Here is a 23537-nt window from a genome sequence, read left to right on the forward strand (position 1 = left end):
AGCACATCTGATGATGCCAGTAAACATGGCTACAACGTTAACACTACCGTTGCTCTTACAGTTAACGTGACATTAGGAATAAGAGGCACTGATAGCACTCTCTGATTTTTCTGATGGACATACTTGTTCATCGCTTTCCCGGGTGGGCTTGAACCACCAACCTTTCCGTTAACAGCCGAACGCGCAAACCAATTGCGGCACGGAGACACGAAACATACTGAAGTATCCCTATTTACTAGTTAGCTAATTCAATTTCAATGTTTTTAACACCACATCTGACTATGCAGGTAAACGTAGTTTCAAGACTAAAACTACCGTTGCTTTTACAATTATCGTGATATTAGGAAGCATAAGTAGTGGTAGCACTATTTGTTTCATCTGATCGAAGTGTTTGTTCATTGCGTCCCCGGGTGGGCTTGAACCACCAACCTTTCGGTTAACAGCCAAACGCGCTAACCAGTTGCGCCACGGAGACATGAAACTTACTGAAGTTTCCCTATTTACAAGTTGACTCACTTACTTTCATTTATTTCTAATAGCACATCTGATGATGCCAGTAAACATGGCTACAACAGTAACACTACCGTTTCTCTTACAGTTAACGTGACATTAGGAATAAGAGGCAGTGATAGCACTCTCTGATTTTTCTGATGGACATACTTGTTCATCGCTTCCCCGGGTGGGCTTGAACCACCAAACTTTGCGTTAACAGCCGAACGCGCCAACAATTTGCGCTACGGAGACGCGAAACTTACTGAAGTATCCCTATTCACCAGTAGGCTAATTCAATTTCAGTGTTCTTAACAGCACATCTGACTATGCAGGTAAACGTAGTTTCAAGACTAAACTACCGTTGCTTTTACAATTATCGTGACAATAGGAATCAGAAGCAGTGGTAGCACTATTTGTTTCATCTGATCGAAGTATTTATTCATTGCGTCCCCGGGTGGGCTTGAACCCCCAACCTTTCGGTTAACAGCCGAACGCGCTAACCAATTGCGCAACGGAGACATGAATTTACTGAAGTTTCCCTATTTACAAGTTGGCTCATTTACTTTCATTTATTTTTAATAGCACATCTGATGATGCCAGTAGACATGGCTACAAGAGTAACACTACCGTTGCTCTTACAAATAACGTGACATTAGGAATAAGAGGCAGTGATAGCACTCTCTGATTCTTCTGATGGACATATTTGTTCATCACTTCCCCGTTTGGGCTTGAACCACCAACCTTTCCGTTAACAGCCGAACGCGCTTACTAATTGCAGCACGGAGACACGAAACATACTGAAATATCCCTATTTACTAGTTAGCTAATTCAATTTTAATGTTTTTAACACCACATCTGACTATGCAGGTAAACGTAGTTTCAAGACTAAAACTACCGTTGCTTTTACAATTATCGTAACATTAGGAATCATAAGCAGTTGTAGCACTATCTGTTTCATCTGATCAAAGTATTTGTTCATTGCGTCCCCGGGTGGGCTTGAACCACCAACCTTTCGGTTAACAGCCGAACGCGTTAACCAATTGCGCCACGGAGACATGAAACTTACTGAAGTTTCCCTATTTACAAGTTGGCTCATTTACTTTCATTTATTTTTAATAGCACATCTGATGATGCCAGTAAACATGGCTACAAGAGTAACACTACCGTTGCTCTTACAGTTAACGTGACATTAGGAATAAGAGGGAGTGATAGCACTCTCTGATTCTTCTGATGGACATATTTGTTCATCGCCTCCCCGGGTGGGCTTGAACCACCAACCTTTCCGTTAACAGCCGAACGCGCTAACCAATTGCGGCACTAAGACACGAAACATACTGAAGTATCCTTATTTACTAGTTAGCTAATTCATGTTCAATGTCTTTAACTCCACATCTGACTATGCAGGTAAACGTAGTTTCAAGACTAAAACTACCGTTGCTTTTACAATTATCGTGACATTAGGAATCATAAGCAGTTGTAGCACTAACTGTTTCATCTGATCGAAGTATTTGTTCATTGCGTCACCTGGTGGGCTTGAACCACCAACCTCTCGGTTAACAGCCGAACACGCTAACCAATTGCGCCACGGAGACATGAAACTTAATGAAGTTTCCCTATTTACAAGTTGACACATTTACTTTCATTTATTTCTAATAGCACATCTGATGATGCCAGTAAACATGGCTACAACAGTAACACTACCGTTGCTCTTACAGTTAACGTGACGCAGTGATAGCACTCTCTGATTTTTCTGATGGACATACTTGTTCATCGCTTCCCCGGTGGGCTTGAACCACCAACCTTTCCGCTAACAGCCGAACGCACCAACAAATTGAGACACGAAGGCACGAAACATACTGAAGTATCCCTATTTATTAGTTAGCTAATTTAATTTCAATGTTTGAAACACCACATCTGACTATGCAGGTAAACGTAGTTTCATGACTAAAACTACCGCTGCTTTTACAATTATCGTGACATTAGGTATCATAAGCAGTGGTAGCGCTATCTGTTTCATCTGATCAAAGAATTTGTTCATTGCGTCCCCGGGTGGGCTTGAACCACCAACCTTTCGGTTAACAGCCAAACGCGCTAACCAGTTGCGCCACGGAGACATGAAACTTACTGAAGTTTCCCTATTTACAAGTTGACTCATTTACTTTCATTTATTTCTAATAGCACATCTGATGATGCCAGTAAACATGGCTACAACAGTAACACTACCGTTTCTCTTACAGTTAACGTGACATTAGGAATAAGAGGCAGTGATAGCACTCTCTGATTTTTCTGATGGACATACTTGTTCATCGCTTCCCCGGGTGGGCTTGAACCACCAAACTTTCCGTTAACAGCCGAACGCGCCAACAATTTGCGCTACGGAGACGCGAAACTTACTGAAGTATCCCTATTCACCAGTAGGCTAATTCAATTTCAGTGTTCTTAACAGCACATCTGACTATGCAGGTAAACGTAGTTTCAAGACTAAACTACCGTTGCTTTTACAATTATCGTGACAATAGGAATCAGAAGCAGTGGTAGCACTATTTGTTTCATCTGATCGAAGTATTTATTCATTGCGTCCCCGGGTGGGCTTGAACCACCAACCTTTTCGTTAACAGCCGAACGCGCTAACCAATTGCGGCACTAAGACACGAAACATACTGAAGTATCCCTATTTACTAGTTAGCTAATTCAATTTTAATGTCTTTAACTCCACATCTGACTATGCAGGTAAACGTAGTTTCAAGACTAAAACTACCGTTGCTTTTACAATTATCGTGACATTAGGAATCATAAGCAGTTGTAGCACTAACTGTTTCATCTGATCGAAGTATTTGTTCATTGCGTCACCTGGTGGGCTTGAACCACCAACCTTTCTGTTAACAGCCGAACACGCTAACCAATTGCGCCACGGAGACATGAAACTTACTGAAGTTTCCCTATTTACAAGTTGACACATTTACTTTCATTTATTTCTAATAGCACATCTGATGATGCCAGTAAACATGGCTACAACAGTAACACTAATGTTGCTCTTACTGTTAACGTGACGCAGTGATAGCACTCTCTGATTTTTCTGATGGACATACTTGTTCATCGCTTCCCCGGTGGGCTTGAACCAACCTTTCCGCTAACAGCCGAACGCGCCAAAAAATTGAGACACGAAGGCACGAAACATACTGAAGTATCCCTATTTACTAGTTAGCTAATTCAATTTCAATGTTTTTAACACCATATCTGACTATGCAGGTAAACGTAGTTTCAAGACTAAAACTACCGTTGCTTTTACAATTATCGTGACATTAGGAATCATAAGCAGTGGTAGCGCTATCTGTTTCATTTGATGGAAGTATTTGTTGATTGCGTCCCCGGGTGGGCTTGAACCACCAACCTTTCGGTTAACAGCCGAACGCGCTAACCAGTTGCGCCACGGAGACATGAAACTTACTGAAGTTTCCCTATTTACAAGTTGGCTCATTTACTTTCATTTATTTTTAATAGCACATCTGATGATGCCAGTAAACATGGCTACAAGAGTAACACTACCGTTGCTCTTACAGTTAACGTGACATTAGGAATAAGAGGCAGTGATAGCACTCTCTGATTCTTCTGGTGGACATATTTGTTCATCGCCTCCCCGGGTGGGCTTGAACCACCAACCTTTTCGTTAACAGCCGAACGTGCTAACCAATTGCGGCACTAAGAAACGAAACATACTGAAGTATCCCTATTTACTAGTTAGCTAATTCAATTTCAATGTCTTTAACTCCACATCTGACTATGCAGGTAAACGTAGTTTCAAGACTAAAACTACCGTTGCTTTTACAATTATCGTGACATTAGGTTTCATAAGCAGTTGTAGCACTAACTGTTTCATCTGATCGAAGTATTTGTTCATTGCGTCACCTGGTGGGCTTGAACCACCAACCTTTCTGTTAACAGCCGAACACGCTAACCAATTGCGCCACGGAGACATGAAACTTACTGAAGTTTCCCTATTTACAAGTCGACACATTTACTTTCATTTATTTCTAATAGCACATCTGATGATGCCAGTAAACATGGCTACAACAGTAACACTAATGTTGCTCTTACTGTTAACGTGACGCAGTGATAGCACTCTCTGATTTTTCTGATGGACATACTTGTTCATTGCTTCCCCGGTGGGCTTGAACCAACCTTTCCGCTAACAGCCGAACGCGCCAACAAATTGAGACACGAAGGCACGAAACATACTGAAGTATCCCTATTTACTAGTTAGCTAATTCAATTTCAATGTTTTTAACACCATATCTGACTATGCAGGTAAACGTAGTTTCAAGACTAAAACTACCGTTGCTTTTACAATTATCGTGACATTAGGAATCATAAGCAGTGGTAGCGCTATCTGTTTCATTTGATGGAAGTATTTGTTCATTGCGTCCCCGGGTGGGCTTGAACCACCAACCTTTCGGTTAACAGCCGAACGCGCTAACCAATTGCACCACGGAGACATGAAACTTACTGAAGTTTCCCTATTTACTAGTTAGCTAATTCAATTTCAATGTTTTTAACACCACATCTGACTATGCAGGTAAACGTAGTTTCAAGACTAAAACTACCGTTGCTTTTACAATTATCGTGACATTGGGAATCATAAGCAGTGGTAGCACTAACTGTCTCATCTGATCGAAGTATTTGTTCATTGCGTCCCCGGGTGGGCTTGAACCACCAACCTTTCGGTTAACAGCCGAACGCGCTAACCAATTGCGCCACGGAGACATGAAACTTACTGAAGTGTCCCTATTTACAAGTTGGCTCATTTACTTTCATTTATTTTTAATAGCACATCTGATGATGCCAGTAAACATGGCTACCAGAGTAAGACTACCGTTGCTCTTACAGTTAACGTGACATTAGGAATAAGAGGCAGTGATAGCACTCTCTGATTCTTCTGATGGACATATTTGTTCATCGCCTCCCCGGTGGGCTTGAGCCACCAACCTTTCCGTTAACAGCCAAACGCGCTAACCAATTGCGCACGAAGACACGAAACATACTGAAGTATCCCTATTTACTAGTTAGCTAATTCAATTTCAATGTTTTTAACACGACATATGACTATGCAGGTAAACGTAGTTTCAAGACTAAAACTGCCGTTGCTCTTACAGTTAACGTGACATTAGGAATAAGAGGCAGTGGTAGCACTATATGTTTCATCTGATCGAAGTATTTGTTCATTGCGTCCCCGGGTGGGCTTGAACCACCAACCTTCCGGTTAACAGCCGAACGCGCTAACCAATTGCGCCACGGAGACATGAAACTTACTGAAGTTTCCCTATTTACAAGTTGACTCATTTACTTTCATTTATTTCTAATAGCACATCTGATGATGCCAGTAAACATGGCTACAACAGTAACACTACCGTTTCTCTTACAGTTAACGTGACATTAGGAATAAGAGGCAGTGATAGCACTCTCTGATTTTTCTGATGGACATACTTGTTCATCGCTTCCCCGGGTGGGCTTGAACCACCAAACTTTCCGTTAACAGCCGAACGCGCCAACAATTTGCGCTACGGAGACGCGAAACTTACTGAAGTATCCCTATTCACCAGTAGGCTAATTCAATTTCAGTGTTCTTAACAGCACATCTGACTATGCAGGTAAACGTAGTTTCAAGACTAAACTACCGTTGCTTTTACAATTATCGTGACAATAGGAATCAGAAGCAGTGGTAGCACTATTTGTTTCATCTGATCGAAGTATTTATTCATTGCGTCCCCGGGTGGGCTTGAACCACCAACCTTTTCGTTAACAGCCGAACGCGCTAACCAATTGCGGCACTAAGACACGAAACATACTGAAGTATCCCTATTTACTAGTTAGCTAATTCAATTTTAATGTCTTTAACTCCACATCTGACTATGCAGGTAAACGTAGTTTCAAGACTAAAACTACCGTTGCTTTTACAATTATCGTGACATTAGGAATCATAAGCAGTTGTAGCACTAACTGTTTCATCTGATCGAAGTATTTGTTCATTGCGTCACCTGGTGGGCTTGAACCACCAACCTTTCTGTTAACAGCCGAACACGCTAACCAATTGCGCCACGGAGACATGAAACTTACTGAAGTTTCCCTATTTACAAGTTGACACATTTACTTTCATTTATTTCTAATAGCACATCTGATGATGCCAGTAAACATGGCTACAACAGTAACACTAATGTTGCTCTTACTGTTAACGTGACGCAGTGATAGCACTCTCTGATTTTTCTGATGGACATACTTGTTCATCGCTTCCCCGGTGGGCTTGAACCAACCTTTCCGCTAACAGCCGAACGCGCCAAAAAATTGAGACACGAAGGCACGAAACATACTGAAGTATCCCTATTTACTAGTTAGCTAATTCAATTTCAATGTTTTTAACACCATATCTGACTATGCAGGTAAACGTAGTTTCAAGACTAAAACTACCGTTGCTTTTACAATTATCGTGACATTAGGAATCATAAGCAGTGGTAGCGCTATCTGTTTCATTTGATGGAAGTATTTGTTGATTGCGTCCCCGGGTGGGCTTGAACCACCAACCTTTCGGTTAACAGCCGAACGCGCTAACCAGTTGCGCCACGGAGACATGAAACTTACTGAAGTTTCCCTATTTACAAGTTGGCTCATTTACTTTCATTTATTTTTAATAGCACATCTGATGATGCCAGTAAACATGGCTACAAGAGTAACACTACCGTTGCTCTTACAGTTAACGTGACATTAGGAATAAGAGGCAGTGATAGCACTCTCTGATTCTTCTGGTGGACATATTTGTTCATCGCCTCCCCGGGTGGGCTTGAACCACCAACCTTTTCGTTAACAGCCGAACGTGCTAACCAATTGCGGCACTAAGAAACGAAACATACTGAAGTATCCCTATTTACTAGTTAGCTAATTCAATTTCAATGTCTTTAACTCCACATCTGACTATGCAGGTAAACGTAGTTTCAAGACTAAAACTACCGTTGCTTTTACAATTATCGTGACATTAGGTTTCATAAGCAGTTGTAGCACTAACTGTTTCATCTGATCGAAGTATTTGTTCATTGCGTCACCTGGTGGGCTTGAACCACCAACCTTTCTGTTAACAGCCGAACACGCTAACCAATTGCGCCACGGAGACATGAAACTTACTGAAGTTTCCCTATTTACAAGTCGACACATTTACTTTCATTTATTTCTAATAGCACATCTGATGATGCCAGTAAACATGGCTACAACAGTAACACTAATGTTGCTCTTACTGTTAACGTGACGCAGTGATAGCACTCTCTGATTTTTCTGATGGACATACTTGTTCATTGCTTCCCCAGTGGGCTTGAACCAACCTTTCCGCTAACAGCCGAACGCGCCAACAAATTGAGACACGAAGGCACGAAACATACTGAAGTATCCCTATTTACTAGTTAGCTAATTCAATTTCAATGTTTTTAACACCATATCTGACTATGCAGGTAAACGTAGTTTCAAGACTAAAACTACCGTTGCTTTTACAATTATCGTGACATTAGGAATCATAAGCAGTGGTAGCGCTATCTGTTTCATTTGATGGAAGTATTTGTTCATTGCGTCCCCGGGTGGGCTTGAACCACCAACCTTTCGGTTAACAGCCGAACGCGCTAACCAATTGCACCACGGAGACATGAAACTTACTGAAGTTTCCCTATTTACTAGTTAGCTAATTCAATTTCAATGTTTTTAACACCACATCTGACTATGCAGGTAAACGTAGTTTCAAGACTAAAACTACCGTTGCTTTTACAATTATCGTGACATTGGGAATCATAAGCAGTGGTAGCACTAACTGTCTCATCTGATCGAAGTATTTGTTCATTGCGTCCCCGGGTGGGCTTGAACCACCAACCTTTCGGTTAACAGCCGAACGCGCTAACCAATTGCGCCACGGAGACATGAAACTTACTGAAGTGTCCCTATTTACAAGTTGGCTCATTTACTTTCATTTATTTTTAATAGCACATCTGATGATGCCAGTAAACATGGCTACCAGAGTAAGACTACCGTTGCTCTTACAGTTAACGTGACATTAGGAATAAGAGGCAGTGATAGCACTCTCTGATTCTTCTGATGGACATATTTGTTCATCGCCTCCCCGGTGGGCTTGAGCCACCAACCTTTCCGTTAACAGCCAAACGCGCTAACCAATTGCGCACGAAGACACGAAACATACTGAAGTATCCCTATTTACTAGTTAGCTAATTCAATTTCAATGTTTTTAACACGACATATGACTATGCAGGTAAACGTAGTTTCAAGACTAAAACTGCCGTTGCTCTTACAGTTAACGTGACATTAGGAATAAGAGGCAGTGGTAGCACTATATGTTTCATCTGATCGAAGTATTTGTTCATTGCGTCCCCGGGTGGGCTTGAACCACCAACCTTCCGGTTAACAGCCGAACGCGCTAACCAATTGCGCCACGGAGACATGAAACTTACTGAAGTTTCCCTATTTACAAGTTGACTCATTTACTTTTATTTATTTTTAATAGCACATCTGATGATACCAGTAAACATGGCTACAAGAGTAACACTACCGTTGCTCTTACAGTTAACGTGACATTAGGAATAAGAGGCAGTGATAGCACTCTCTGATTTTTCTGATGGACATATTTGTTCATCGCCTCCCCGGGTGGGCTTGAACCACCAACCTTTCCGTTAACAGCCGAACGCGCTAACCAATTGCGGCACTAAGACACGAAACACACTGACGTATCCCTATTTACTAGTTAACTAATTCAATTTCAATGTTTTTAACACCACATCTGACTATGCAGGTAAACGTAGTTTCAAGACTAAAACTACCGTTGCTTTTACAATTATCGTGACATTAGGAATCATAAGCAGTGGTAGCACTATCTGTTTCATCTGATCAAAGAATTTGTTCATTGCGTCCCCGGGTGGGCTTGAACCACCAACCTTTCGGTTAACAGCCGAACGCGCTAACCAATTGGGCCACGGAGACATGAAACTTACTGAAGTTTCCCTATATAAAAGTTGGCTTATTTACTTTCATTTTATTTTAATAGCACATCTGATGATGCCAGTAAACATGGCTACAAGAGTAACACTACCGTTGCTCTTAAAAATAACGTGACATTAGGAATAAGAGGCAGTGATAGCACTCTCTGATTCTTCTTATGGACATATTTGTTCATCTCTTCCCCGTTTGGGCTTGAACCACCAACCTTTCCGTTAACAGCCGAACGCGCTCACCAATTGCGGCACGGAGACACGAAACATACTGAAATATCCCTATTTACTAGTTAGCTAATTCAATTTCAATGTTTTTAACACCACATCTGACTATGCAGGTAAACGTAGTTTCAAGACTAAAACTACCGTTGCTTTCACAATTATCGTGACATTAGGAATCATAAGCAGTTGTAGCACTATCTGTTTCATCTGATCGAAGTATTTCATCATTGCGTCCCCTGGTCGGCTTGAACCACCAACCTTTCGGTTAACAGCCGAACGCGCTAACCAATTGCGCCACGGAGACATGAAACTTACTGAAGTTTCCCTATTTACAAGTTGGCTCATTTACTTTCATTTATTTTTAATAGCACATCTGATGATGCCAGTAAACATGGCTACAAGATTAACACTACCGTTGCTCTTACAGTTAACGTGACATTAGGAATAAGAGGCAGTGATAGCACTCTCTGATTCTTCTGATGGACATATTTGTTCATCGCCTCCCCGGGTCGGCTTGAACCACCAACCTTTCCGTTAACAGCCGAACGCGCTGACCAATTGCGGCACTAAGACACGAAACATACCGAAGTATCCCTATTTACTAGTTAGCTAATTCAATTTCAATGTTTTTAACACCACATCTGACTATGCAGGTAAACGTAGTTTCAAGACTAAAACTACCTTTGCTTTTACAATTATCGTGACATTGGGAATCATAAGCAGTGGTAGCACTAACTGTTTCATCTGATCGAAGTATTTGTTCATTGCGTCCCCGGGTGGGCTTGAACCGCCAACCTTTCGTTTAACAGCCGAACGCGCTAACCAATTGCGCCACGGAGACATGAAACTTACTGAAGTTTCCCTATTTACAAGTTGGCTCATTTACTTTCATTTATTTTTAATAGCACATCTGATGATGCCAGTAAACATGGCTACAAGAGTAACACTACCGTTGCTCTTACAGTTAACGTGACATTAGGAATAAGAGGCAGTGATAGCACTCTCTGATTCTTCTGGTGGACATATTTGTTCGTCGCTTCCCCGGGTGGGCTTGAACCACCAACCTTTCCGTTAACAGCCGAATGCGCTAACCAATTGCGCACGAAGACACGAAACATACTGAAGTATCCCTATTTACTAGTTAGCTAATTCAATTTCAATGTTTTTAACACCACATCTGACTATGCAGTAAACGTAGTTTCAAGACTAAAACTACCGTTGCTTTTACAATTATAGTGAAATTAGAATCATAAGCAGTGGTAGCACTATCTGTTTCATCTGATCGAAGTGTTTGTTCATTGCGTCCCCGGGTGGGCTTGAACCACCAACCTTTCGGTTAACATCCGAACGCGCTAACCAATTGCGCCACGGAGACATGGCCTATTTACAAGCTGGCTCATTTACTTTCATTTATTTTTAATAGCACATCTGATGATGCCAGTAAACATGGCTACAACGTTAACACTACCGTTGCTCTTACAGTTAACGTGACATTAGGAATAAGAGGCACTGATAGCACTCTCTGATTTTTCTGATGGACATACTTGTTCATCGCTTTCCCGGGTGGGCTTGAACCACCAACCTTTCCGTTAACAGCCGAACGCGCAAACCAATTGCGGCACGGAGACACGAAACATACTGAAGCATCCCTATTTACTAGTTAGCTAATTCAATTTCAATGTTTTTAACACCACATCTGACTATGCAGGTAAACGTAGTTTCAAGACTAAAACTACCGTTGCTTTTACAATTATCGTGATATTAGGAAGCATAAGTAGTGGTAGCACTATTTGTTTCATCTGATCGAAGTGTTTGTTCATTGCGTCCCCGGGTGGGCTTGAACCACCAACCTTTCGGTTAACAGCCAAACGCGCTAACCAGTTGCGCCACGGAGACATGAAACCTACTGAAGTTTCCCTATTTACAAGTTGACTCATTTACTTTCATTTATTTCTAATAGCACATCTGATGATGCCAGTAAACATGGCTACAACAGTAACACTACCGTTTCTCTTACAGTTAACGTGACATTAGGAATAAGAGGCAGTGATAGCACTCTCTGATTTTTCTGATGGACATACTTGTTCATCGCTTCCCCGGGTGGGCTTGAACCACCAAACTTTCCGTTAACAGCCGAACGCGCCAACAATTTGCGCTACGGAGACGCGAAACTTACTGAAGTATCCCTATTCAACAGTAGGCTAATTCAATTTCAGTGTTCTTAACAGCACATCTGACTATGCAGGTAAACGTAGTTTCAAGACTAAACTACCGTTGCTTTTACAATTATCGTGACAATAGGAATCAGAAGCAGTGGTAGCACTATTTGTTTCATCTGATCGAAGTATTTATTCATTGCGTCCCCGGGTGGGCTTGAACCACCAACCTTTTCGTTAACAGCCGAACGCGCTAACCAATTGCGGCACAAAGACACGAAACATACTGAAGTATCCCTATTTACTAGTTAGCTAATTCAGTTTCAATGTCTTTAACTCCACATCTGACTATGCAGGTAAACGTAGTTTCAAGACTAAAACTACCGTTGCTTTTACAATTATCGTGACATTAGGAATCATAAGCAGTTGTAGCACTAACTGTTTCATCTGATCGAAGTATTTGTTCATTGCGTCACCTGGTGGGCTTGAACCACCAACCTTTCTGTTAACAGCCGAACACGCTAACCAATTGCGCCACGGAGACATGAAACTTACTGAAGTTTCCCTATTTACAAGTTGACACATTTACTTTCATTTATTTCTAATAGCACATCTGATGATGCCAGTAAACATGGCTACAACAGTAACACTAATGTTGCTCTTACTGTTAACGTGACGCAGTGATAGCACTCTCTGATTTTTCTGATGGACATACTTGTTCATCGCTTCACCGGTGGGCTTGAACCAACCTTTCCGCTAACAGCCGAACGCGCCAACAAATTGAGACACGAAGGCACGAAACATACTGAAGTATCCCTATTTACTAGTTAGCTAATTCAATTTCAATGTTTTTAACACCATATCTGACTATGCAGGTAAACGTAGTTTCAAGACTAAAACTACCGTTGCTTTTACAATTATCGTGACATTAGGAATCATAAGCAGTGGTAGCGCTATCTGTTTCATTTGATGGAAGTATTTGTTCATTGCGTCCCCGGGTGGGCTTGAACCACCAACCTTTCGGTTAACAGCCGAACGCGCTAACCAGTTGCGCCACGGAGACATGAAACTTACTGAAGTTTCCCTATTTACAAGTTGGCTCATTTACTTTCATTTATTTTTAATAGAACATCTTATGATGCCAGTAAACATGTCTACAAGAGTAACACTACCGTTGCTTTTACAGTTAACGTGACATTAGGAATAAGAGGCAGTGATAGCACTCTCTGATTCTTCTGATGGACATATTTGTTCATCGCTTCCCCGGGTGGGCGTGAACCACCAACCTTTCAGTTCACAGGCGAACGCGCTAACCAATTGCGGCACGGAGACACGAAACATACTGAAGTATCCCTATTTATTAGTTAGCTAATTCAATTTCAATGTTTGAAACACCACATCTGACTATGCAGGTAAACGTAGTTTCATGACTAAAACTACCGCTGCTTTTACAATTATCGTGACATTAGGTATCATAAGCAGTGGTAGCGCTATCTGTTTCATCTGATCAAAGAATTTGTTCATTGCGTCCCCGGGTGGGCTTGAACCACTAACCTTTCTGTTAACAGCTGAACGCGCTAACCAATTGCGCCACGGAGACATGAAACTTACTGAAGTTTCCCTATTTACAACTTGACTCATTTACTTTCATTTATTTCTAATAGCACATCTGATGATGCCAGTAAACATGGCTACAACAGTAACACTACCGTTTCTCTTACAGTTAACGTGACATTAGGAATAAGAGGCAGTGATAGCACTCTCTGATTTTTCTGATGGACATACTTGTTCATCGCTTCCCCGGGTGGGCTTGAACCACCAAACTTTCCGTTAACAGCCGAACGCGCCAACAAATTGCGCTACGGAGACGCGAAACTTTCTGAAGTATCCCTATTCACTAGTAGGCTATTTCAATTTCAGTGTTCTTAACAGCACATCTGACTATGCAGGTAAACGTAGTTTTAAGACTAAAACTACCGTTGCTTTTACAATTATCGTGACATTAGGAATCAGAAGCAGTGGTAGCACTATCTGTTTCATCTGATCGAAGTATTTATTCATTGCGTCCCCGGGTGGGCTTGAACCACCAACCTTTCGGTTAACAGCCGAACGCGCTAACCAATTGCGCCACGGAGACATGAATTTACTGAAGTTTCCCTATTTACAAGTTGGCTCATTTACTTTCATTTATTTTTAATAGCACATCTGATGATGCCAGTAGACATGGCTACAAGAGTAACACTACCGTTGCTTTTACAGTTAACGTGACATTAGGAATAAGAGGCAGTGATAGCACTATCTGTTTCATCTGATCAATGAATTTGTTCATTGCGTCCCCGGGTGAGCTTGAACCACCAACCTTTCGGTTAACAGCCGAACGCGCTAACCAATTGCGCCACGGAGACATGAATTTACTGAAGTTTCCCTATTTACAAGTTGGCTCATTTACTTTCATTTATTTTTAATAGCACATCTGATGATGCCAGTAAACATGGCTACCAGTGTAACACTACCGTTGTTCTTACAGTTAACGTGACTTTAGGAATAAGAGGCAGTGATAGCACTCTCTGATTCTTCTGATGGACATATTTGTTCATCGCTTCCCCGGGTGGGTTTGAACCACCAACGTTTCCGTTAACAGCCGAACGCGCTTACCAATTGCGGCACGGAGACACGAAACATACTGAAATATCCCTATTTACTAGTTAGCTAATTCAATTTCAATGTTTTTAACACCACATCTGACTATGCAGGTAAACGTAGTTTCAAGACTAAAACTACCGTGGCTTTTACAATTATCGTGACATTAGGACTCATAAGCAGTTGTAGGACTATCTGTTTCATCTGATCGAAGTATTTGTTCATTGCGTCCCCAGGTGGGCTTGAACCACCAACCTTTCGGTTAACAGCCGAACGCGCTAACCAATTGCACCACGGAGACATGAAACTTACTGAAGTTTCCCTATTTACTAGTTAGCTAATTCAATTTCAATGTTTTTAACACCACATCTGACTATGCAGGTAAACGTAGTTTCAAGACTAAAACTGCCGTTGCTCTCACAGTTAACGTGACATTAGGAATAAGAGGCAGTGGTAGCACTATCTATTTCATCTGATCGAAGTATTTGTTCATTGCGTCCCCGGGTGGGCTTGAACCACCAACCTTCCGGTTAACAGCCGAACGCGCTAACTAATTGCGCCACGGAGACATGAAACTTACTGAAGTTTCCCTATTTACAAGTTGACTCATTTACTTTTATTTATTTTTAATAGCACATCTGATGATACCAGTAAACATGGCTAAAAGAGTAACACTACCGTTGCTCTTACAGTTAACGTGACATTAGGAATAAGAGGCAGTGATAGCACTCTCTGATTTTTCTGATGGACATATTTGTTCATCGCCTCCCCCGGTGGGCTTGAACCACCAACCTTTCCGTTAACAGCCGAACGCGCTAACCAATTGCGGCACTAAGACACGAAACACACTGACGTATCCCTATTTACTAGTTAGCTAATTCAATTTCAATGTTTTTAACACCACATCTGACTATGCAGGTAAACGTAGTTTCAAGACTAAAACTACCGTTGCTTTTACAATTATCGTGACATTAGGAATCATAAGCAGTGGTAGCACTATCTGTTTCATCTGATCAAAGAATTTGTTCATTGCGTCCCCGGGTGGGCTTGAACCACCAACCTTTCGGTTAACAGCCGAACGCGCTAACCAATTGGGCCACGGAGACATGAAACTTACTGAAGTTTCCCTATATAAAAGTTGCCTTATTTACTTTCATTTTATTTTAATAGCACATCTGATGATGCCAGTAAACATGGCTACAAGAGTAACACTACCGTTGCTCTTACAAATAACGTGACATTAGGAATAAGAGGCAGTGATAGCACTCTCTGATTCTTCTTATGGACATATTTGTTCATCTCTTCCCCGTTTGGGCTTAAACCACCAACCTTTCCGTTAACAGCCGAACGCGCTCACCAATTGCGGCACGGAGACACGAAACATACTGAAATATCCCTATTTACTAGTTAGCTAATTCAATTTCAATGTTTTTAACACCACATCTGACTATGCAGGTAAACGTAGTTTCAAGTCTAAAACTACCGTTGCTTTCACAATTATCGTGACATTAGGAATCATAAGCAGTTGTAGCACTATCTGTTTCATCTGATCGAAGTATTTCATCATTGCGTCCCCTGGTGGGCTTGAACCACCAACCTTTCGGTTAACAGCCGAACGCGCTAACCAATTGCGCCACGGAGACATGAAACTTACTGAAGTTTCCCTATTTACAAGTTGGCTCATTTACTTTCATTTATTTTTAATAGCACATCTGATGATGCCAGTAAACATGGCTACAAGATTAACACTACCGTTGCTCTTACAGTTAACGTGACATTAGGAATAAGAGGCAGTGATAGCACTCTCTAATTCTTCTGATGGACATATTTGTTCATCGCCTCCCCGTGTGGGCTTGAACCACCAACCTTTCCGTTAACAGCCGAACGCGCTGACCAATTGCGGCACTAAGACACGAAACATACCGAAGTATCCCTATTTACTAGTTAGCTAATTCAATTTCAATGTTTTTAACACCACATCTGACTATGCAGGTAAACGTAGTTTCAAGACTAAAACTACTGTCGCTTTTACAATTATCGTGACATTGGGAATCATAAGCGGTGGTAGCACTAACTGTTTCATCTGATCGAAGTATTTGTTCATTGCGTCCCCGGGTGGGCTTGAACCGCCAACCTTTCGTTTAACAGCCGAACGCGCTAACCAATTGCGCCACGGAGACATGAAACTTACTGAAGTTTCCCTATTTACAAGTTGGCTCATTTACTTTCATTTATTTTTAATAGCACATCTGATGATGCCAGTAAACATGGCTACAAGAGTAACACTACCGTTGCTCTTACAGTTAACGTGACATTAGGAATAAGAGGCAGTGATAGCACTCTCTGATTGTTCTGGTGGACATATTTGTTCATCGCTTCCCCGGGTGGGCTTGAACCACCAACCTTTCCGTTAACAGCCGAATGCGCTAACCAATTGCGCACGAAGACACGAAACATACTGAAGTATCCCTATTTACTAGTTAGCTAATTCAATTTCAATGTTTTTAACACCACATCTGACTATGCAGTAAACGTAGTTTCAAGACTAAAACTACCGTTGCTTTTACAATTATAGTGAAATTAGAATCATAAGCAGTGGTAGCACTATCTGTTTCATCTGATCGAAGTGTTTGTTCATTGCGTCCCCGGGTGGGCTTGAACCACCAACCTTTCGGTTAACATCCGAACGCGCTAACCAATTGCGCCACGGAGACATGAAACTTACTGAAGTTTCCCTATTTACAAGTTGGCTCATTTACTTTCATTTATTTTTAATAGCACATCTGATGATGCCAGTAAACATGGCTACAACGTTAACACTACCGTTGCTCTTACAGTTAACGTGACATTAGGAATAAGAGGCACTGATAGCACTCTCTGATTTTTCTGATGGACATACTTGTTCATCGCTTTCCTGGGTGGGCTTGAACCACCAACCTTTCCGTTAACAGCCGAACGCATTACCAATTGCGCACGAAGACACGAAACATACTGAAGTATCCCTATTTACTAGTTAGCTAATTCAATTTCAATGTTTTTAACACCACATCTGACTATGCAGTAAACGTAGTTTCAAGACTAAAACTACCGTTGCTTTTACAATTATAGTGAAATTAGAATCATAAGCAGTGGTAGCACTATCTGTTTCATCTGATCGAAGTGTTTGTTCATTGCGTCCCCGGGTGGGCTTGAACCACCAACCTTTCGGTTAACATCCGAACGCGCTAACCAATTGCGCCACGGAGACATGAAACTTACTGAAGTTTCCCTATTTACAAGTTGGCTCATTTACTTTCATTTATTTTTAATAGCACATCTGATGATGCCAGTAAACATGGCTACAACGTTAACACTACCGTTGCTCTTACAGTTAACGTGACATTAGGAATAAGAGGCACTGATAGCACTCTCTGATTTTTCTGATGGACATACTTGTTCATCGCTTTCCTGGGTGGGCTTGAACCACCAACCTTTCCGTTAACAGCCGAACGCGCAAACCAATTGCGGCACGGAGACACGAAACATACTGAAGTATCCCTATTTACTAGTTAGCTAATTCAATTTCAATGTTTTTAACATCACATCTGACTATGCAGGTAAACGTAGTTTCAAGACTAAAACTACCGTTGCTTTTACAATTATCGTGACATTAGGAATCATAAGCAGTGGTAGCACTATCTGTTTCATCTGATCGAAGTATTTGTTCATTGCGTCCCCGGATGGGCTTGAACCACCAACCTTTCGGTCAACAGCCGAACGCGCTAACCAATTGCGCCACGGAGACATGAAACTTACTGAAGTTTCCCTATTTACAAGTTGGCTCATTTACTTTCATTTATTTTTAATAGCACATCTGATGATGCCAGTAAACATGGCTACAAGAGTAACACTACCGTTGCTCTTACAAATAACGTGACATTAGGAATAAGAGGCAGTGATAGCACTCTCTGATTTTTCTGATGGACATATTTGTTCATCGCCTCCCCCGGTGGGCTTGAACCACCAACCTTTCCGTTAACAGCCGAACGCGCTAACCAATTGCGGCACTAAGACACGAAACACACTGACGTATCCCTATTTACTAGTTAGCTAATTCAATTTCAATGTTTTTAACACCACATCTGACTATGCAGGTAAACGTAGTTTCAAGACTAAAACTACCGTTGCTTTTACAATTATCGTGACATTAGGAATCATAAGCAGTGGTAGCACTATCTGTTTCATCTGATCAAAGAATTTGTTCATTGCGTCCCCGGGTGGGCTTGAACCACCAACCTTTCGGTTAACAGCCGAACGCGCTAACCAATTGGGCCACGGAGACATGAAACTTACTGAAGTTTCCCTATATAAAAGTTGGCTTATTTACTTTCATTTTATTTTAATAGCACATCTGATGATGCCAGTAAACATGGCTACAAGAGTAACACTACCGTTGCTCTTACAAATAACGTGACATTAGGAATAAGAGGCAGTGATAGCACTCTCTGATTCTTCTTATGGACATATTTGTTCATCTCTTCCCCGTTTGGGCTTAAACCACCAACCTTTCCGTTAACAGCCGAACGCGCTCACCAATTGCGGCACGGAGACACGAAACATACTGAAATATCCCTATTTACTAGTTAGCTAATTCAATTTCAATGTTTTTAACACCACATCTGACTATGCAGGTAAACGTAGTTTCAAGTCTAAAACTACCGTTGCTTTCACAATTATCGTGACATTAGGAATCATAAGCAGTTGTAGCACTATCTGTTTCATCTGATCGAAGTATTTCATCATTGCGTCCCCTGGTGGGCTTGAACCACCAACCTTTCGGTTAACAGCCGAACGCGCTAACCAATTGCGCCACGGAGACATGAAACTTACTGAAGTTTCCCTATTTACAAGTTGGCTCATTTACTTTCATTTATTTTTAATAGCACATCTGATGATGCCAGTAAACATGGCTACAAGATTAACACTACCGTTGCTCTTACAGTTAACGTGACATTAGGAATAAGAGACAGTGATAGCACTCTCTAATTCTTCTGATGGACATATTTGTTCATCGCCTCCCCGTGTGGGCTTGAACCACCAACCTTTCCGTTAACAGCCGAACGCGCTGACCAATTGCGGCACTAAGACACGAAACATACCGAAGTATCCCTATTTACTAGTTAGCTAATTCAATTTCAATGTTTTTAACACCACATCTGACTATGCAGGTAAACGTAGTTTCAAGACTAAAACTACTGTCGCTTTTACAATTATCGTGACATTGGGAATCATAAGCGGTGGTAGCACTAACTGTTTCATCTGATCGAAGTATTTGTTCATTGCGTCCCCGGGTGGGCTTGAACCGCCAACCTTTCGTTTAACAGCCGAACGCGCTAACCAATTGCGCCACGGAGACATGAAACTTACTGAAGTTTCCCTATTTACAAGTTGGCTCATTTACTTTCATTTATTTTTAATAGCACATCTGATGATGCCAGTAAACATGGCTACAAGAGTAACACTACCGTTGCTCTTACAGTTAACGTGACATTAGGAATAAGAGGCAGTGATAGCACTCTCTGATTGTTCTGGTGGACATATTTGTTCATCGCTTCCCCGGGTGGGCTTGAACCACCAACCTTTCCGTTAACAGCCGAATGCGCTAACCAATTGCGCACGAAGACACGAAACATACTGAAGTATCCCTATTTACTAGTTAGCTAATTCAATTTCAATGTTTTTAACACCACATCTGACTATGCAGTAAACGTAGTTTCAAGACTAAAACTACCGTTGCTTTTACAATTATAGTGAAATTAGAATCATAAGCAGTGGTAGCACTATCTGTTTCATCTGATCGAAGTGTTTGTTCATTGCGTCCCCGGGTGGGCTTGAACCACCAACCTTTCGGTTAACATCCGAACGCGCTAACCAATTGCGCCACGGAGACATGAAACTTACTGAAGTTTCCCTATTTACAAGTTGGCTCATTTACTTTCATTTATTTTTAATAGCACATCTGATGATGCCAGTAAACATGGCTACAACGTTAACACTACCGTTGCTCTTACAGTTAACGTGACATTAGGAATAAGAGGCACTGATAGCACTCTCTGATTTTTCTGATGGACATACTTGTTCATCGCTTTCCTGGGTGGGCTTGAACCACCAACCTTTCCGTTAACAGCCGAACGCATTACCAATTGCGCACGAAGACACGAAACATACTGAAGTATCCCTATTTACTAGTTAGCTAATTCAATTTCAATGTTTTTAACACCACATCTGACTATGCAGTAAACGTAGTTTCAAGACTAAAACTACCGTTGCTTTTACAATTATAGTGAAATTAGAATCATAAGCAGTGGTAGCACTATCTGTTTCATCTGATCGAAGTGTTTGTTCATTGCGTCCCCGGGTGGGCTTGAACCACCAACCTTTCGGTTAACATCCGAACGCGCTAACCAATTGCGCCACGGAGACATGAAACTTACTGAAGTTTCCCTATTTACAAGTTGGCTCATTTACTTTCATTTATTTTTAATAGCACATCTGATGATGCCAGTAAACATGGCTACAACGTTAACACTACCGTTGCTCTTACAGTTAACGTGACATTAGGAATAAGAGGCACTGATAGCACTCTCTGATTTTTCTGATGGACATACTTGTTCATCGCTTTCCTGGGTGGGCTTGAACCACCAACCTTTCCGTTAACAGCCGAACGCGCAAACCAATTGCGGCACGGAGACACGAAACATACTGAAGTATCCCTATTTACTAGTTAGCTAATTCAATTTCAATGTTTTTAACATCACATCTGACTATGCAGGTAAACGTAGTTTCAAGACTAAAACTACCGTTGCTTTTACAATTATCGTGACATTAGGAATCATAAGCAGTGGTAGCACTATCTGTTTCATCTGATCGAAGTATTTGTTCATTGCGTCCCCGGATGGGCTTGAACCACCAACCTTTCGGTCAACAGCCGAACGCGCTAACCAATTGCGCCACGGAGACATGAAACTTACTGAAGTTTCCCTATTTACAAGTTGGCTCATTTACTTTCATTTATTTTTAATAGCACATCTGATGATGCCAGTAAACATGGCTACAAGAGTAACACTACCGTTGCTCTTACAAATAACGTGACATTAGGAATAAGAGGCAGTGATAGCACTCTCTCATTCTTCTGATAGACATATTTGTTCATCGCTTCCCCGTTTGGGCTTAAACCACCAACCTTTCCGTTAACAGCCGAACGCATTACCAATTGCGGCACGGAGACACGAAACATACTGAAATATCCCTATTTACTAGTTAGCTAATTCAATTTCAATGTTTTTAACACCACATCTGACTATGCAGGTAAACGTAGTTTCAAGACTAAAACTACCGTTGCTTTTACAATTATCGTGACATTAGGAATCATAAGCAGTTGTAGCACTATCTGTTTCATCTGATTGAAGTATTTGTTCATTGCGTCCCCGGGTGGGCTTGAACCACCAACCTTTCGGTTAACAGCCGAACGCGCTAACCAATTGCGCCACGGAGACATGAAACTTACTGAAGTTTCCCTATTTACAAGTTGGCTCATTTACTTTTATTTATTTTTAATAGCACATCTGATGATGCCAGTAAACATGGCTACAAGAGTAACACTACCGTTGCTCTTACAGTTAACGTGACATTAGGAATTAGAGGCAGTGATAGCACTCTCTGATTTTTCTAATGGACATACTTGTTCATCGCTTCCCCGGGTGGGCTTGAACCACCAACCTTTCCGTTAACAGCCGAACGCGCTAACCAATTGCGGCACGAAGACACGAAACATACTGAAGTATCCCTATTTACTAGTTAGCTAATTCAATTTCAATGTTTTTAACACCACATCTGACTATGCAGTAAACGTAGTTTCAAGACTAAAACTACCGTTGCTTTTACAATTGTCGTGATATTAGGAAGCATAAGTAGTGGTAGCACTATTTGTTTCATCTGATCGAAGTGTTTGTTCATTGCGTCCCCGGGTGAGCTTGAACCACCAACCTTTCGGTTAACAGCCGAACGCGCTAACCAATTGCGCCACGGAGACATGAGACTTACTGAAGTTTCCCTATTTGCAAGTTGGCTCATTTACTTTCGTTTATTCTTAATAGCACATCTGATGATGCCAGTAAACATGGTTACAACAGTAACACTACCGTTGCTCTTACAGTTAACGTGACATTAGGAATAAGAGGCAGTGATAGCACTCTCTGATTTTTCTGATGGACATACTTGTTCATCGCTTCCCCGGGTGGGCTTGAACCACCAACCTTTCCGTTAACAGCCGAAAGCGCTAATCAATTTCGGCACGGAGACGCGAAACATACTGAAGTATCCCTATTTACTAGTTAGCTAATTCAATTTCAATTTTTCTAACACCACATCTGACTATGCAGGTAAACGTAGTTTCAAGACTAAAACTACCGTTGCTTTTACATTTATCGTGACATTAGGAATCATAAGCAGTGGTAGCACTATCTGCTTTATCTGATCGAAGTATTTGTTCATTGCGTCCACGGGTGGGCTTGAACCACAAACCTTTCGGTTAACAGCCGAACGCGCTAACCAATTGCGCCACGGAGACATGAAACTTACTGAAGTTTCCCTATTTACAAGTTGGCTCATTTACTTTCATTTATTTTTAATAGCATATCTGATGATGCCAGTAAACATGGCTACAAGAGTAACATTACCGTTGATCTTACAGTTAACGTGACATTAGGAATAAGAGGCAGTGATAGCACTCTCTGATTCTTCTGATGGACATATTTGTTCATCGCTTCCCCGGGTGCGCTTGACCCACCAACCTTTCCGTTAACAGCCGAACGCGCTAACCAATTGCGGCACGAAGACACGAAACATACTTAAGTATCCCTATTTATTAGTTAGCTAATTCAATTTCAATGTTTTTAACACCATATCTGACTATGCAGGTAAACGTAGTTTCAAGACTAAAACTACCGTTGCTTTTACAATT

General features: G+C 41.4%; 21 non-coding genes across 21 annotated transcripts; all 21 read right to left on the reverse strand.

Moving 5' to 3' along the window:
• Positions 1-401: 401 nt before the first annotated feature.
• Positions 402-475, reverse strand: Trnan-guu (transfer RNA asparagine (anticodon GUU)). The gene has a single exon. It is a non-coding gene; the product is annotated as a tRNA-Asn (tRNA).
• Positions 476-1473: 998 nt separating this feature from the next.
• Trnan-guu (transfer RNA asparagine (anticodon GUU)) lies at positions 1474-1547 on the reverse strand. Its single transcript has one exon. It is a non-coding gene; the product is annotated as a tRNA-Asn (tRNA).
• A 985-nt stretch (positions 1548-2532) lies between these two features.
• On the reverse strand, positions 2533-2606 carry Trnan-guu (transfer RNA asparagine (anticodon GUU)). The gene has a single exon. It is a non-coding gene; the product is annotated as a tRNA-Asn (tRNA).
• A 1249-nt stretch (positions 2607-3855) lies between these two features.
• Positions 3856-3929, reverse strand: Trnan-guu (transfer RNA asparagine (anticodon GUU)). The gene has a single exon. It is a non-coding gene; the product is annotated as a tRNA-Asn (tRNA).
• Positions 3930-4911: 982 nt separating this feature from the next.
• Positions 4912-4985, reverse strand: Trnan-guu (transfer RNA asparagine (anticodon GUU)). Its single transcript has one exon. It is a non-coding gene; the product is annotated as a tRNA-Asn (tRNA).
• A 194-nt stretch (positions 4986-5179) lies between these two features.
• Positions 5180-5253, reverse strand: Trnan-guu (transfer RNA asparagine (anticodon GUU)). The gene has a single exon. It is a non-coding gene; the product is annotated as a tRNA-Asn (tRNA).
• A 461-nt stretch (positions 5254-5714) lies between these two features.
• On the reverse strand, positions 5715-5788 carry Trnan-guu (transfer RNA asparagine (anticodon GUU)). The gene has a single exon. It is a non-coding gene; the product is annotated as a tRNA-Asn (tRNA).
• A 1249-nt stretch (positions 5789-7037) lies between these two features.
• Trnan-guu (transfer RNA asparagine (anticodon GUU)) lies at positions 7038-7111 on the reverse strand. The gene has a single exon. It is a non-coding gene; the product is annotated as a tRNA-Asn (tRNA).
• A 982-nt stretch (positions 7112-8093) lies between these two features.
• Positions 8094-8167, reverse strand: Trnan-guu (transfer RNA asparagine (anticodon GUU)). The gene has a single exon. It is a non-coding gene; the product is annotated as a tRNA-Asn (tRNA).
• A 194-nt stretch (positions 8168-8361) lies between these two features.
• Positions 8362-8435, reverse strand: Trnan-guu (transfer RNA asparagine (anticodon GUU)). The gene has a single exon. It is a non-coding gene; the product is annotated as a tRNA-Asn (tRNA).
• Positions 8436-8896: 461 nt separating this feature from the next.
• On the reverse strand, positions 8897-8970 carry Trnan-guu (transfer RNA asparagine (anticodon GUU)). The gene has a single exon. It is a non-coding gene; the product is annotated as a tRNA-Asn (tRNA).
• Positions 8971-11562: 2592 nt separating this feature from the next.
• On the reverse strand, positions 11563-11636 carry Trnan-guu (transfer RNA asparagine (anticodon GUU)). The gene has a single exon. It is a non-coding gene; the product is annotated as a tRNA-Asn (tRNA).
• A 1249-nt stretch (positions 11637-12885) lies between these two features.
• Positions 12886-12959, reverse strand: Trnan-guu (transfer RNA asparagine (anticodon GUU)). The gene has a single exon. It is a non-coding gene; the product is annotated as a tRNA-Asn (tRNA).
• A 1000-nt stretch (positions 12960-13959) lies between these two features.
• Positions 13960-14033, reverse strand: Trnan-guu (transfer RNA asparagine (anticodon GUU)). Its single transcript has one exon. It is a non-coding gene; the product is annotated as a tRNA-Asn (tRNA).
• Positions 14034-14227: 194 nt separating this feature from the next.
• Trnan-guu (transfer RNA asparagine (anticodon GUU)) lies at positions 14228-14301 on the reverse strand. Its single transcript has one exon. It is a non-coding gene; the product is annotated as a tRNA-Asn (tRNA).
• A 1804-nt stretch (positions 14302-16105) lies between these two features.
• Positions 16106-16179, reverse strand: Trnan-guu (transfer RNA asparagine (anticodon GUU)). Its single transcript has one exon. It is a non-coding gene; the product is annotated as a tRNA-Asn (tRNA).
• A 2067-nt stretch (positions 16180-18246) lies between these two features.
• On the reverse strand, positions 18247-18320 carry Trnan-guu (transfer RNA asparagine (anticodon GUU)). The gene has a single exon. It is a non-coding gene; the product is annotated as a tRNA-Asn (tRNA).
• Positions 18321-19320: 1000 nt separating this feature from the next.
• Positions 19321-19394, reverse strand: Trnan-guu (transfer RNA asparagine (anticodon GUU)). The gene has a single exon. It is a non-coding gene; the product is annotated as a tRNA-Asn (tRNA).
• Positions 19395-21461: 2067 nt separating this feature from the next.
• On the reverse strand, positions 21462-21535 carry Trnan-guu (transfer RNA asparagine (anticodon GUU)). Its single transcript has one exon. It is a non-coding gene; the product is annotated as a tRNA-Asn (tRNA).
• Positions 21536-21997: 462 nt separating this feature from the next.
• Trnan-guu (transfer RNA asparagine (anticodon GUU)) lies at positions 21998-22071 on the reverse strand. The gene has a single exon. It is a non-coding gene; the product is annotated as a tRNA-Asn (tRNA).
• A 462-nt stretch (positions 22072-22533) lies between these two features.
• On the reverse strand, positions 22534-22607 carry Trnan-guu (transfer RNA asparagine (anticodon GUU)). Its single transcript has one exon. It is a non-coding gene; the product is annotated as a tRNA-Asn (tRNA).
• Positions 22608-23537: the final 930 nt, after the last annotated feature.

The sequence above is a fragment of the Hydractinia symbiolongicarpus genome, chromosome 11 (assembly GCF_029227915.1).
Source record: "Hydractinia symbiolongicarpus strain clone_291-10 chromosome 11, HSymV2.1, whole genome shotgun sequence".
Taxonomy (NCBI): Eukaryota; Metazoa; Cnidaria; class Hydrozoa; order Anthoathecata; family Hydractiniidae; genus Hydractinia; species Hydractinia symbiolongicarpus.